This window comes from Delphinapterus leucas, chromosome 3, assembly GCF_059928025.1.
Source record: "Delphinapterus leucas isolate spDelLeu-1000000601 "Yukka" chromosome 3, BTC_Dleu_Yukka2, whole genome shotgun sequence".
NCBI lineage: Eukaryota > Metazoa > Chordata > Mammalia > Artiodactyla > Monodontidae > Delphinapterus > Delphinapterus leucas.
In genome coordinates this window covers 155,624,085-155,640,343 of record NC_143131.1, presented here as the reverse complement: position 1 = coordinate 155,640,343, position 16,259 = coordinate 155,624,085, and the positions used below count along the sequence as shown (strand labels likewise).

Genomic DNA, 16,259 nt, shown 5'->3' with positions numbered 1-16,259 from the left:
AGCCCTCTTAACTCAAATACACTTGAATTTATACTTTTTGATCGAAATTATCATTACTTTTGGATCACCCCAGGTAGAAGTTCCAATGATATTGTCCAAGTTAATTTATCTTATAGAAAATTTAGGATGGCTGCCCATTTCTGGTGTAGTGAATTTTCCAGTTCCTAACAGAATATCACCCACAGAGACTTGGCTGCTCCTTTCAACAAATGAAAGGGAACACACTAATTTCTTAGCTCATCCCAGGATACAAGACAGCACCATGAATCAAAGATCAGAGTTTTGCTTGATTCAGCCACCAAATGCCACTTTCTTCTCAGTGTCATCTAGCGATGACACTTGGATCTCTGCTCATCCTGACTCTAGCCAAGAGATAATTGCTTGGACTGAAGCCTAGGCATGCAGTACACATTGGCCTCCTGTTGGGAACCACACTCAGAGAGAGAGAGTGTGTGTCAACCTTCGGTTCTTACGTAGCTTTTTCAAAGAATTCTTGACATCGATGATTCCTCCTTGCAATTTTTGGAATACTAAGACTATATAACAATTTATTAGGAGCCTCTTTAGCGACACCTAAAGACTGTGGGAAAGATGAAAAGAATGCACACAAAGGACAGGTGGACTTGCTGGGGCTCAGCGTGCTGTTTGCTCTGTTTGTATGTCATTTACTGCTGCTGGCAATTTTAAGAATATATTCTTCATTGGATATCTGAAATGAAATACGTTTGTCTCAACTTACCCTAATTCAGCCTTTGAAAAAGTTTATCTTACTTTGGAAAAATAGTTTAAGCAAAGCACTTGAGGGAAAACGGGTTAGAGAAAATGTCTCCAAAAACTCAATGTCTTCATTAGTAGAAGTTACAGCTACCCCACTCATCTTTTAGATACTGAAATCTGACCTAACAAAATGAAAAATAAATAATCTAATTAAATATCAGGGAACTCCAGTGGTTATTAAGTATAAATACAATTAATGAATACAAAAGGACTTTCATAGTACATTATATTTTACAATTATTTATAATAGAAATAAAATAAAGATAATAAAAACCTTGGAAACTTTATTAATTGTAAGAGTTTATAGTGCTTGCAGTTACTGTGTTTTGTTTTGTTTTATTTTCCTCAGAAAACAGGTTGAAACCTCTAATTTATTTTATGAACTGCCAAATTTTGCAAAAGAGTCTAGGAACTCGTCATGATTTGCCCCCTTCCAGAAATTCGTGTATTCCTCAGAAATCAATTCTACTTAAAACTTTCTGATTAATTCAATCATTTCTGACTGTTCTGGGAAATAATTTATTTAATAATCTCTGCTTTGGAAAAGATATTTGGAAAAATGAAAAAAGAAAGAATCATTAATAGAGTATGAAATAGGTTTGTTAGTTGACTCCAAGGAGGGTGGGGAATTAGACTGTGGACGCAGAGTTTATAAGAGAAGAGGAAGAAATATGGAAGCAGTCATTATAAATACAGGAGGAAATCACATCTGTTAGAACTCATGGCCTGTGGCTATTCTGGACCACAGTTAGGAAAATGGTAAAGTAGATCTAGGTGGTAGACCAGGCGTATGACCCAAAGTAAATCCGTTCAACTGTGTGTGCCTAGACTCTTGAGCCTCAAAACATTCTCGTTCCTATTGGAAAAAAAAAAACACTATTATTTTCTGAAACCACACACACACACACACACACACTCTACAGTGCTCGTACACTGGGCATCTTTGCATTATTAGGAATTGATGGTAGGAAGAGCATCATAGCTCGACAGAGTGGAGAAGTGTTTGTGAGAAGTGTTTGTGATAGAAAGGATTTTCGTACTTTAGAAGGCAAGTGTGATCACAGAATTCTTAAATCATGGCAAAGAACTCATTTCTTTTTGCCCTGTCAGACATTTGGTATTTCAAAAATGAACAGCTCTTACATTTTTGCAGTTACAGCAAGGCCTTCTCATGACTGCCATGTCCTGGCTGCTGACCTTTGCTCCAGTGTCATCTGGTGTCACTTTCCACCTTGCTCGTCTCACTGCAGCTACTCTGTTCTTATTTTAGTTCTGTGCTCCGATCTCTTTTCCAACACATAGCCTCACACTTTCCCCCAGAGGAAGGATCTTTCTCTTTCTTTCTTTCCCTTTCTTTCCTTCCTTTCCTTTCTTTAACCTGAATGCCTTCCTATCAGCCTTTCTGTCTTCCTTTCTCTTTTCTTTTTCTTTATTCTATCTCTCAGCTCCTTTTGTAATTAGTCCCTTCTCATGTTTCTGTCCTGCCTGACATGTTTCTTACTTGGAGATACTTTTCCTGTGCACCTCATCTAAGATGGGTTCCCCCGTCTTACCCTCAGCTGTTAACTGCCTCAATATCCCATTTTCATTTAAGAAGTAAGAATTTTTTATTCTGCACTTCTTTGATATTGATATTTACATCTATCAGAATAATTTAACTCTGGGACATGAATTCCTATGACTGTCTGAAAACATTCTGAGGGTGTATACCAAAGAGTTTCTGTTTTTCAAAACTGTTCATAAATCATTTTCATAAGTAAAACGAAGACTCTTAGAGCTACACATTTTCATTCATTCCAATTTCCATAGAATCAATCGAACAAATATTTTTTTCTCTGCAGAGAGATCAAGATGGTTTTCCTCCCGGATACTTTAGTTTTCTATTCTTAGATTTGTATGTATATATCTTTGAGTGTGTATGTGTGTGTGTATATATATATACATATATATATATGTAAAAACTGTATTTGCTCCCACTCAAATGTGGAAAGAATAAAATATGATGCTTTATTCCTCCATAAGTGTACTTCAGAAAAACTTAAACTTCCTAAGGGAATGTAATTCATTATGAGGTGAATACTCAGTGAAGTCATAGTTCACACTTACTATCAAGGTTATTCATCCCATCTCAAAGGGTGTTCCATCGTTTCCTTCCCAATGCAGGCCCGCTCTAGGTGCACGGGGATACCTACCTGTGCCCAGAGATTTGACAAAGGGGCCTATGGTCTGCATGTTCTTCTCTTCCTGACTTATAATAAATTCTAGATTACCATAAGTGATCTTTACTAGACTCTGAGTCATGGTTTCACATCTTGCTCTACCTGCTGCTGAAGTAGCTTAAAGCTGGTATAACTCATGGTCTTTTCAGAGTACAGTGGTTCCCTTTCTGCAGTAACTTGGCTCCATCTTGATTTTCTTTGCTTCAGATGCTCTGAGAGCATCTGAAATGCCTGCTTTCCAGGTCCTGGCATAGACTCTTCATGTCAAGGCATCCATCCCATGGCTACCTATTCCCTTACCATGGTGGTCTCAGCCTCCCCAGGAAGTTTAGCTCTCAATCCTCAGCAATTCCACTGGGGGTGTACCAGGCCTTCTAGATCCCTCTCCAATCCTGTGCAGACCTGACAGTATCTCATGTCTACTCTCTTCTTAAACATATCAAGCCACTCTCTTTCCTTAGCTATAAACAACAGCTAGCAAATCCTTTTCAGAGGGAAGAACTTTCAGGGTACTTAGCAAGTGAAGAGGCATCACCATGCAATTTAAAAAGCAGACCTTCAAAGCAAAATAATTTTCTAGGTACCTCTCTTGCAAGAAGAGGTTTTTTTAAAAGTTATATATAAATGACTGTGAGACCACTAACTAAAATACACATCTAATTAATATATATTTTTTAATCCAACACTGCCTTCTACCTTGTTAGCTACAAGATCCCTTGGAATTTTGAGATTCTGATATTGTTGTTGACATAGGGTATTAGATAAGTTTTTTCTAATAGGAAAAAAAATAAGTCAGCATTGAGACTTGAAGCTGAATCGTGACTGTGTTATTCTGTGCTGAACTTGCTCTATTTTTACCTGAGGTAACAAACTTCATGGCCAAGCCTTCATGGTAGAATGGGCACAAAGAAAGAAATTGGCTTACCAGTAAGAAGAGGTACTAGGAAAGTGTTTTAAATTTTGACATCTGGTATCATATATTATGTTTAGTTTGGACAGAGTAGTCTTTTCTTATTCACTATGACTGGCCTCACCGGTCGATTAATGACAGAAATAATTTAAAGAGGGGAGTCATTTAAAAATGTTTGATATAGATGTACTATTTTAACTGTCATTCACTTTATAATAATTTGAAGCAGGGCTACATTTACTGTTATTTGGTTTTTGTTTTATTTTGTATCTTAACATGAATTTACTTATCTTGTATAAACTGTATTTATAATGCATTGTCTTTTATTTCCATGTTGTTTGTCTTTTTTAAGTGAAATGAGAACGTAAATGTATTTGTAAAATGATCCAAGACCATAATCCTCATAGATTTTATATTCCTCTGCCTAATTTTTTAAATTTATGTTTTTCTATACATAATTCAAGACTTTGTTTGTAACCTGCTTAAGTATTTTGAAACCATTAAGCACAGACTTCAAAAGAACTGCTCTTTCCATGCTCATATTCCATTAGGTTATATAAATAACAAAGAAGTAATAAAAAGGACACCTGGGGGAAACAAATTGAGAAAAAGCACAAATTATTCTTGATAAACATGCAGCTTATGTGGTGGTGGCAGAAATGGGAGAGTATTAGACCATAATTTAGTATCCTGGTGCAGTCCTTGGTTGATGAACATAAGTTTTAAGTCTTGCAAAGAAAATTGGTATTCTTAGTTAACCCAATAGGTTAGTTAAATTGAGACCAGTTAAAAGGGCTTCTCCCATGTTTACACACATTTTATATAATCATATCAATCATGCATGTATTTTGTATTTCTTTTCTTTTGTCTTTTAGCTTGGTTGAATTCAGTAGCCTTCTGGAGCCCCTTCTCCTGGACACCTACTCAACTATGTGTTGGGAAGACCAAGGCGAATAAGGACTGGACTCTGAATGCAGTGAGGGTCTAAAAGGGAGATAACAAACACTCATCCATGCTTTATGTAGTAAATCCCACCAAGCACAAAAACTAAAAGTACATCGTTTCACATATTAAAAATAGGCCCCTATGTCACTTATTCTTATGCCAGTTTTTCTTCAGTATTTTATGTAAAATTTTACTTGATAATTTAGATCAAGTTTTAAAGATGTAAAAATATCTGGATAAAAGTATGTGCCCTTATCACTAATTGTCAGTCTACATCAGCTACTATTTATTTTAAAGTACTTCATTCCAGTGTGAGGAGGGTTACATTTAAATATTTCTCAGTCTCCTGAGATTTCTGATTCATATATGTAGCTCTGAAATACTGTGAGCAGGGTGCCATTCAATGCTTTTATGGAGTTTGTTTTTTTTTTTTTTTTGCTGCTCGTGAACTGCTATGTGCCAGATGCCCCATTCATAACATCTCTTAACTCTGATAATGAGTAGATGTCATTATTTTGCCTTCCAGCACTTCTGATCAATATCAGGCTAACATTATTTTCTCTCTGATTTTCCTTTATATTTTCAAAATTTATAGCAAACACAAAATGAAGTAATTATTTAATGTTTAACACAGTACAGTTTTTTTTTGACTGCCCTCTAAGCCCTTGCAACTAGGATCGACTTTATTACAAGTTTAAAAAATTATGAAAATATTTTAGCATAAATATTTATTTAGTGGTACCCTTAACAGTGAATTTATGAGTTTTTTAGGCCACTTTTCAAACTCATTTTAGTTTCAATTAAGATTTGGTGGAATATTTTTTAAACTCATATAAGAAAATATAAGACCTAAAGAGGAAATGTAAGTCACATTCTTTAGAATTATCTTTCTGTTTATACCCAGTATTTCTTAGTTATCGGAATAAAATTGTGAGCCCAGTGCCTGACACATATTTGGCACTCAGAAAAGTGTATTAAATGAATGCATTCAAACTGAAATAACGTAACTGCTTAGTTAAGGCTTCTCTTGTTTTAGGTGTTTTTTTACAAGATTCTTTTCATTTTAAAAGAGATAATAGAGACTTTAGAAACTGAAAGGTAATGTTAATAGGAATCATAGCAATTATCTCGTCTATCTTCTCCAATTTTCAGATGGAGCTGACAAAGAAATTAAGTGATTTAACCAATGGCAAGTTAAATAGACTTCAAACTTTCAGATGTATTATTAAGCCATGTAGTTAATTTGGTTCAAAGTTTTGATTTAACCAACATGTATTAAGTATGTATAATGATGAAGGCACTCTAATGAGCGCCAAGCTTAAAAAAAAAAAAGAAACACGAAATTCCTACCCAAAGTTTGTAAACTACGGACTAGTATTTGGGAACCACTGAAATTTGATTCTTAGGCTCAGGACTGGAGTCCGGGCGGGCGATACTGATTTGAGAGTCATTAGTATACACTTGTAATTGAACGGATGCAGTGAATGAGATCACACAAGAAGAGGAAATAAAACGAAAGAAAGAGTAGAACTAGTGGATTCCTGGTGAAGACGTATTTATAAGATGATACAAAGAGAATCAAGGGGGAAAAGAGACATATAAAAGGAGTGAGAATCAGATGATAAATAGTTCCTTGAAAATCAAGGGACAAAGAGAACCAGGTAGTAAATGATGGGAGGTTTCTTGTACCTTGCAGAAAACTCAATTATGATGAAGACTTAAAAGACACTATTAAAATCAGACATTCAGCATCACTGGGGATTCTTGCAAAAGTGCTTTGCTACAAAGGGAGTAACATATGAGCCACAATGAAGATTGCAAATTCTTGGAAAGAAGGAAAGAGGAGGAAAGAAATAATACAAATAAAAGACCAGCATTTTCCAGAATGAGTTCTGCTATCTTCACAGGTTTTAGTAGCTATTACTTGAAAAATATAAAGGAGAGCGTTGGGGTAGAGAGTTCACTTGTGAGATATCTTGAGGAAACAATTTAAAAAGTTAATTTTGCTGCAGGACTTCAGAAAATTTATTTGGCAAATGGGAATGGAGAATATCCAAAAGAGGGTATATTTGGTCATCTATTTTCTTTAAAAAAAAAAAAAACAGTTTTTGGGATTACTATTCTATATTAGTCACTTGGGAAATTTTGCTTTGGAATAAAAAGAAAAAGCCAAGATATTTAACACTAATAGAAAAAGAAAGAAGAGAAAGAAACAACAGGAATTCAAAAAAAATTCTCCAGTTTTATTAAGATATAATTGACATATAACATTGTGTAAGTTTAAGGTATACAATATGTTGATATGATACATTTATATATTGCAAAATGATCACTACCATAGTACTAGCTGACACCTCCATCATGTCACATAACTACCATTTCTTTTTTGTGGTGAGAACATTTAAGGTCTACTCTTAGCAACTTTCAGGTATATTAAACAGTTTTATTAGCTAAAATCACCGTAATGTAATTAGACCCAGAGAACTTATTCATCTTAAAACTGGAAGTTTGTACTCTTTGGCTGACATCTCCTGATTACCCCCAACCCCCTGCCTCTAGTAACCACCATTCTAGTCTCTGTTTCTATGAATTTGACTTCTTAAAAATTCCACATATAAGTGATATCCTACAGTATTTGTCTTTCTCCAACTTACTTCAGTTAGCATCGCGCCCTCAAAGTCCACCCATGTGATAGGTTGAAAGAAACCTTGTTTGTGTTGAGGTGTGAATCCCTTCTACTCCAGGATAAGTTTGATTAGATTTGAAAGCCCAAATATTGGAATTTCAATATGTTTAAAGGTTCAGTGCAAATAAAGACCTTCTGAAGTCAAGTGTACACTCAGATAGTGACAGAGCCATGCAACAGAATTTCTATTCATTTGTGTTTTCTTCACAAAGACATCCAGGAAAGATGCATCAAAGGGGAAACCTAGCAGAAAATCTTAAACCAAAATAATTGGTAAGGTTGATTAAGAGAGGAGGAAGCATGAAGCAAAGAAACTTAGTAAGTACTTTTTTCCAGCTTTATTTCAATATAAATGATATATAACATTGGGTATATTTAAGGTGTACAACATGTTGACTTGATACACGTATATATTGCAAAGTAATTACTACCATAACATTAGCTAATACCTGAATCATGTAGCATAATTTCCATTTATATTTTGTGGTGAGAATATTTAAGATATACTCTCTTAGCAACTTTCAAGTGTATAATACAGTATTATTAACGTAAATTACTATACTGTACATTAGATTCCCCAGAACTTATTTATCTTATAACTAGAAGTTTATAACCTTTGACCAACATATCACTTCTCTGCCACCTCCCAGCTCCTGGTAACCACCCTTTTTTTCTCTGTTTCTACAAGTTTTATGAATTTTGGGTTTTGTTTGTTTGGTTTTTTTAGATTCCATATGTAAATGAGATCATACAATATTTGTCTTTCAGTGTCAGGCTTATTTCATTTAGCATAGAGCCCTCAAGCTCTATCCATGTTGTCACAAATGGCAAGGTGTCTTTCTCATGGCTGAATAATATGTACATATGTATATACACCCCCCACCTCATCTTTATTCATTCATCTGCTGAGGAACACTTAGGTTGTTTCCATATCTTGGTTATTGTGAATAATGCTGCAATGAACATGAGAGTGCAGATATCTCTCCCAAGATCCTGTTCTCATTTCCTTTGTATATATACCCAGAAATGGGATTGCTGGATCATGTAGTAGTTTTATTTTTAATGTTTTGAGGAACCCTCTTAGTTTTCCATAGTGGCTGCACCAAGTTACACCCTCACCAATGGTGCAGGAGAGTTCCTTTTCTCTACATCTTCACCAACACTTGTTGTTTCTCGTCTTTCTGATAATAGTCATTTTGACAGGTATGAGATGGTATCTCATTGTGGTTTTGCATTTTTCCGGTGATTACTGATGTTGAGGACTTTTTCATGTACCTGTTTGACTGTCTTCTTTGAAAAAAATAAAGAAGATTGAAATCATATCAAAAGCCTTTTCGTACCACAGTTGCATAAAACTAAAAGTTTTCCTAGTTTCCTAGTTTCTCCTAGTTTACCAGGAGAAAACTGAAAAATTAACCAATATGTGGAGATTAAACAGCATGCTACTGAACAACCAGTGGGTCAAGGAAGAAATCAAAAGAGAAATCAAAACCGTTTCTTGAGACAAATAAAAATGAAAATACAATATACCAAAACTTATGGAATGCATCTAAAGCAGAGGGAAGTTTTTAGTGATAAATACCTACATGAAGAAAAAAGAAAGATCTCAAATAAACAACCTAATTTTACAACTCAAAGAACTAGAAAAAGAAGAACAAACTATGACCAAAGTTAGTGGGAGGAAAGAAATAAAGATCAGTGCAGAAATGAATGAATGAGAGGCTAAAAAGAAAATAGAAAAGATCCCTGAAACTTGAGTTTTTTTGAAAAGATAAACAAAACACACAGACCTTTAGCTAGACTTATCAAGAAAATAAAAGAGGATTCAAATAAACAAAATTATAAATGAAAGAGGGTACATTACACCTAGATACCACACAAATGGAAAGGAATATGGGAAACTACTATGAACAATTATGCACCAACAAATGGACAAACTAGAAGAGATGAACACATTCTTAGTAAGTACTTCTACTGGTCTTACATTCCTGCTCATTTTCTGGCATTCCAAAATCTTATTTGAAATTTTGGACATAAACATTCTTAGAAGAATCCACTGGTTAACAAAGAAAATTTTGTTTCATACTTAAAATTTTCTTTTCAATTCATAACTGGTTTTCTGTATGTGAGACATATTGTTTTCTTATACCAAGCGAATGCTGTCGGGAGTGATCTTCCATCACTTGTTCCTGTTTCTGGAACACGGCTTGCTCTGTGGCTTGGCATTTTGGAGCTGTCCCTTTTAGACAAGTCTTGAATAAACCATCTTCTCACATAATTTGGCAGAAGCAAAATGGCATCCTCATGTAAAATGTCACCTGCTCTAGACTGGCATTATTCTTGAGATTATAAGTATTCGAATAATGCTCTAAGATTCCTCTCTGTTTATCTCAGAAATATTACTCCCTGATGGTTTCTAAGAGGATAGATTTGGTTATTTTATTAGGTCAAACTTTAATCCTTGATAGAGAGCAAAATATTTTAAAAACGGAGCCTAGGACAGATAAAGTTTGATTTAGTAATTAAACATTAGAGCTGGAAAGGAAAATAGAGTTCATTGAATTCAGTGATTAGTGAGATGACTCTAGAAGAATTTCTGTTTCAGTACCATTGTGGAGAAAGATGGTAAGCTAAATTAGGATTTTTGGTTCCTTGGTTTTCTCCCCTCATAGCATTTCTTTGGGTTTCTTTTTACATTGTGTTTTTCTTTAGTAGATTAACATTTTATTTTAAAACAATAATTTAATATAAATATTTCATATTAAAAAGTTGGAAAATTAGTTTTTAAGGGATTAAATGATTTTCCCAAGTCATAACTCTACTAAAAGATACAATGGGAACTAGGAACATGGTTTCTTGTGTTTTAGTGCTTTTTGATTTTTATTTCATGTTTTTGTTCTATTAAAGATCTAAGAACCCAATTGGAATTCCATAATAGGACATGATGGCTTAAAAAAAAAATAGAAAGAATGAAAGAAAAGAGTTATAAAGAGAATTAAAATCATCAATAATTATTCTTGCCTACTGCATTTTTCCTTCAAATAATTATTTCTTCACCTGTTTATATTCTTCATACTGTATGTGATAAAGAATTTAAATAATAAAATAAAAATTTCCCCAAAATGTATTCATCTCGATCAGGTTTTCTCAACCTCAGCACTAAAACTTTGGAGTGACACATTTTTTTGTTGTTTGCTGTCCTATTCATTGTATAATGTTTAGCAGCATCCTTGGCCTCAACCCACCAGATACATGGAGATATGACAGTCTTTTACTCAGTCATGATAATCAGAAATGTCTCAGAGAATGCCAGATATCCACCAGAGACAATACTACCCCCGGTTGAGAACGATTGATCTAAATAATGTACAGTCTAGATCCAAACTGAGACACCAAACTGAAGATAATCTTACCATATGTTAGCTATTGTGAGTAGACACTTGTTCCAAGATTTTAAGCAGTCCATTGTGATATTTTAGAAATTCTAAGGAAAACAGTCGTGGCTGTAAGAAGTGAGGCAGGTGTGGGAGTCAAGCCTTAATGCAAGCAGGTGAAGTGGGCTGCATGAGTGTTGACTATGTGCTTGGTGGGTGTGGAGAGTCCACAAAAATATTTAATATTCTAATTTAATTGAACTCAGTTCTTGTTAACTTTTTGTATTATGTGACCCTACATGTAATAGGCCAAAAGAGTTAAATATTTGTCTTTGATGGCTGGACAAGGCAGTCAGACTCTAGAGTAGAGTATGGTGATGGTGATGGGGATTTTAAGCTTGCCACTTTGATGTCCAGATGTGTCTTAGAATGAAAGACGGAAAAAGTCATGAAGAAAGGGCTATCTTGAGGACTAGCTTTCCCTAGTTACAATAAAAGGGAATTATTTGTTGTTTTTTTGTTGTTTTTTTTTACTTTGTATTAGTGAACAGCTATTAATCCCAGTGTGGAATTGTTCCTCTATCACCCACATAGTTCTCTTGAGTCTCTCAGCCACAGTGTCTGATCACTTCCTGGTGTAAAGCATGACTCAGCTTTGCCCAACTAGATTACTTTCATGCTATTTTCTGTACTTGTTCTATGGTCATTGGCATAGAGGTAACTATTACTTTAGCATTTTGACCTGTAATGATTTTATAAAGTAGTTGGGACAGTGATTATCTTACCTGTCAATGCAAAGAGCCTAGCCACAACAGGAGAGAACTAAGCCACCAAGCAAAAAGATACAAAGGCAAACAGACCCTGAACGATAAAGCACCTCAAGACTCTTTAATCACCTGGATCCAGCTGTATCTGAAGCTCAGGTTGCCCCTTGGACATCCAGCTACATGAGTCAACAAAGTAACCTTTTTTTTTTTTTTTTTTTTGCTTCATCTAGTTTGTGTTAGGTTTCCATCACTTACAATTGAAAGAGGTCTGCTGAGTATGGAGAATATTCCCATTGAGCAAATGTGAGCAAGGAATTGCAAATGCATAGAAATAAAATGACAGCTATACAGATGAAAGACTAACACGAAACAACAAGAAAAGCCCCTTGAACTTTAATGCAGGAATAATGAACAAATAAAGAGTATGTGTGAGCTATCTCACAAAAACCTGTTCTTCAAGGAGAAGCAAGGCATCAGAGAAAAATGACCTCATAACAGATTGAAATAGAGACGATAATGGAGGAGGAAAATGTCCAGAATCAAACCAGAGAGTGTGTCCTTCTATTCACATACTGTTTGCAAATTCTAATGATGGAGGACCAGTAATTGAGTTCACCTGTGTAAGAACTGTATAATTCATTTATTCAGCCAACATTTACAAATTATCAACCAAGAGGGAAGGCTTCCAAGTTGTTAAACACCAAGTCTCTGAACTTCAGTCTTTATCCAAGATGTAAGTCCAGGGAGGGGAAAAAAAATTCAAGAAACCATGAATAGTATAAAAGCTATTGTAGGCAAGTGCAGAGTGAGACAGACAATTCACTCTATTACTTATGGCTTCTTCAATTGTAAGTGACAGAAAAAGGAATTCAAACTAGCTTAAGTAGGAAAAAAATTTGCATGAGGTTGCATTCAGGTTTGAACTCCTGAGTCCATGCACAGCTGGTCTCCTGGTTTGAACTCCTGAGTGCATGCACAGCTGGACTCAGGAGTTCAAACCATGGCACCTGAATTCTATCTCCTTCTCTACCTCTTAATTTTGTTTGCTTCTGAGTTGTCTTTCCACATTGTTGCAAAGAAGACAATTAGCAGATCTGGGTTAATGTCATTAGAGGTCATGACTCCAAAGGTAAAGTTACCTCTTTTCCTCACATGACATTTATTGACTCTGCTTTAGTCTTAGGCCCATTTCTGGAGCAATCTCTGTATCTAAGAGGATGTGCCTCAGCCTTGTCCATGTACCACTTCTGCAGCTGGGTGCTGGGGCCATGATACTGACAGACCCACCAAGATAAGGTGAAGTGAGAGTTACTGAAAGGAAAAGAAGCTATGTAGTCAGTATCATTTATGATGATGATGGTTATGATGATAACCTTCATCATCATTATTCTAGACGACATTCAGTCTCCTAACACATCCTGGGTGGGACCTAGAAGTTGTCATGTCACATCTGAGCTAACTATTAAAGAGTAAGTATTTGTATGACTACTGTTGGTTAGGGTGAAAAACAAGAGGATACATTAGTGTAGAGGATTCAGTGTAATTATGCAGGCATGCTTTAGCAAAATTCGCTAATGTCCAAATATACACAAATTGTCATCTACCATTTATTGAGTACTGATTATGTGCCAGGCATTTGCTAAGTAAGCTCTTTAATTTGATCATCTCATTTAATTCTCCCAAATTTTACAAGGTATTACTCTCTTTCTCAAATTGCAAATAATGCTCAGTGAGGTGAAATAATTTACTTAATTAGCAAGTGGTAGAGTTTGGATTGAGACACAGGAAGTGTGAAACAAGAGCTTGGATATTTAATATGACTTTGTACTTAGGGGGACCATACATCTCAGTTTATGCCTCTTGTCCTGATACAATTATTAATTGCATCCCCTTCTACTTCAAAACATGTTCAGATTTTGACAATAAATTATATAACATGAACACTGCCTCCTTCATGGATATGTTTGAGCTCCCTTGTATTGTATATTCTTGTCTTTCATTGAGAATGATTTTAATAATCTTTTGTTTTAGGAGAAGAGCTTCATATTTACAAAGAAGGTGCAAAGATAGTACAGAGAGTTCTGATATCCCCACACCCACTTTCCCTTATTATTAGCACCTTATATTAATTTGTCACAATTAATGACAATATTGATACATTATTATTAACTAAAGTTCATACTTTATTCATATTTCCTTAGTTTTCACTTAGTGTATTTTTTCTGTTACAGGATCCCATCCAGGATATCACATTATGTTTAGTCATCATGTCTCCTTAGGCTCCTCTTAACTGTGACAGTTTCTCAGGCTTTCCTGGTTTTTGATGACATTGGCCCTTTTGCGAAGTACTGGCCAGGTGTTCTGTAGAATGTCTCCCAACTGGGATTTCTCTGATGTTTTCCTCACAATTATAATGGGGTTATGGGTTTGGGGGAGGAGATCACAGAGGTAAAGTGCCAATTTTATCACATAACATCAAGGGTGTATACTATCAATGTGGCTTATCATTGTTGACATTAACCTTGATCACCTGGCTGAGGTAGTGTTTGACGTGTTTCTCCATTGTAAAGTTACTCTTGTAAAATGGTTGTTAACCTTTTCAAGTTATGTTTATACAGAGAACATGCACACATTTTAAGTGTGTGAATCCATGACTTTGGACAGATATATTTACCCATGTAACCACTATCCCTTTCAAGATGTAGAACATTTCTGTCAGCCTTCTAAAGTTGTTTTAACTTGTCTTAATTTAATCTTTTGATTTCATAGAGTCCCTAAAGAATCCTTTCAGTTATGATTGAGTCAGAAGTGCCCCAACTCTTAGCAGACATATCACAATTTTGAGCTGCTCTCGAAATAAATAACCAGATTCTTAACTATGTTTGACTCTATCAGGTTACCTTTTATAGACTGGCCATCTCTCCATATATCTTTCCTGACTGGAATAACTAGGTAATGCAGACTTACCATCCCATGGACTTGAAACCTTGTCCTATAGGTAAGAACACCAGGATGAACAAGCCTCAGAAAGGGAGACTTAACGAAAAATCACAAGGAACCAATCTTTATAACTGCTAAAGTGTGACAGGATGTGAAGAAGGCTGACATGACTGTGACAAATCTGGCTTAGAGAAGACTATTGTGGATAATATCATGGGATACCACCGCATTTTATATTCAGAGATTTCTAAGAGTGGACCTGAAGTAGGAGCAAGACAGGTATGGTCTTAACATCCTAAGTAAGACATTATCAGTATTCGAAAGAGGTTTCTAAAACACTTTTATCAATTCCTTTTTTAAAGTATTAATTATAATATTAATCACTGTTGGATTTATAGGGAAATAATGTTTTACAAGAAGCAACATAAATATAAGTGTAAAAGTTCATGAGGCGGCATCATGCAAGTTATTTTATCAAAACTTATATAAAAATCATGGCATATAATTAGAGCTGAAAGAAATGTTAAATCTCAGAGAGCCACAAAAAAAAAAAAAAACTCTTCAGTTTATAGATAATAAAAATGGATGAGTTGAAAAATTTGCCCAGATAATTGGATCTTAACCTTATATATAAACTTTATTGTGGTATAGTTTACATAAACAAAAGTATATGCATATTAAATATATGATTGATGAGCTTATAAAATATAAACTAAGCATAAAACTTTATATACTAAAAACCACCACAAATTAGATATATAACATTTTCATCACCCTGGAAAGGTACCTTATACCCCTGTTTACTCAATCCATCCCCTATTCTCAGACCCAGGCTGATCTGCTCTCACTACATATTAACTTTGACTTTTCTAGAATTTCATATAAAAGATGTCATATTGCATACACTGTCTTTTGTCTTTCTTCCTTTACTTCCTATGACATTTTTGAGATATATCTGTTTAGTGTATAGTAGTTGTTCCCTTTTATAGCTGAGTAGTATTCCATTGTATGGATATACCACTTGTATTTATCCTTTTGATGGGCATTTGTGTTGTTTCCATTTTATAGTTATTTTGAATAACACCACTATAAACATTTATACAGAAATACCTGTGGATTGTTCTTTCCTTGGGTAGAAGTGGAAATGTTGGGTTGAATGGTAAGTGTATGTTTACCTTTATGAGAGACTGAGAAAGACTTTTCTAAAGTGGTTGCACCATTTTGCATTCTGACCAGCAGTGTATAAAAGTACTAGTTCTGCTGTATCCTTTCTAACACTCACAATGGTCAGCCTTTTTCATTTTAACCTTTGTAATAGGTAGTGGGATCTCATTTTGGTTTTAATTTGCTTATCCCTGAAAACTAATGGTGCTGAACATCTCTTTATGTGCCTACTGCCTTTTGTGTATCATCTTTAGTGAACATATATTTTTTCTGTGTGTGTGTGTAGTATATAACCTTCCTTATGTACAAGTTCTTTGTAAAATATATGTTTTGTGAAATTTTCACCATTTCTGCTTCCTTCTCCCCTATTTTCTGAACGAGTCTCTGTAAGATTGACATTTTTCCTTAGATTGTTGATCACATTCACCAAGGAATGCCATCTGGACCTAGAATTTTCTTTGTGGGAATGATTTTTTA

At 34.9% G+C, this 16,259-nt stretch overlaps 1 long non-coding RNA gene across 3 annotated transcripts in view; it reads left to right on the top strand.

Moving 5' to 3' along the window:
- Positions 1–6,128, top strand: part of LOC149749835 (uncharacterized) — a 70,234-nt gene extending 64,106 nt beyond the window's left edge. For all 3 annotated transcript variants that reach the window (XR_016392544.1, XR_016392545.1, XR_016392543.1), the window contains one exon: positions 4,782–6,128. This is a non-coding gene — a long non-coding RNA (uncharacterized LOC149749835). The remainder of the gene's footprint in view (positions 1–4,781) is intronic.
- Positions 6,129–16,259: the final 10,131 nt, after the last annotated feature.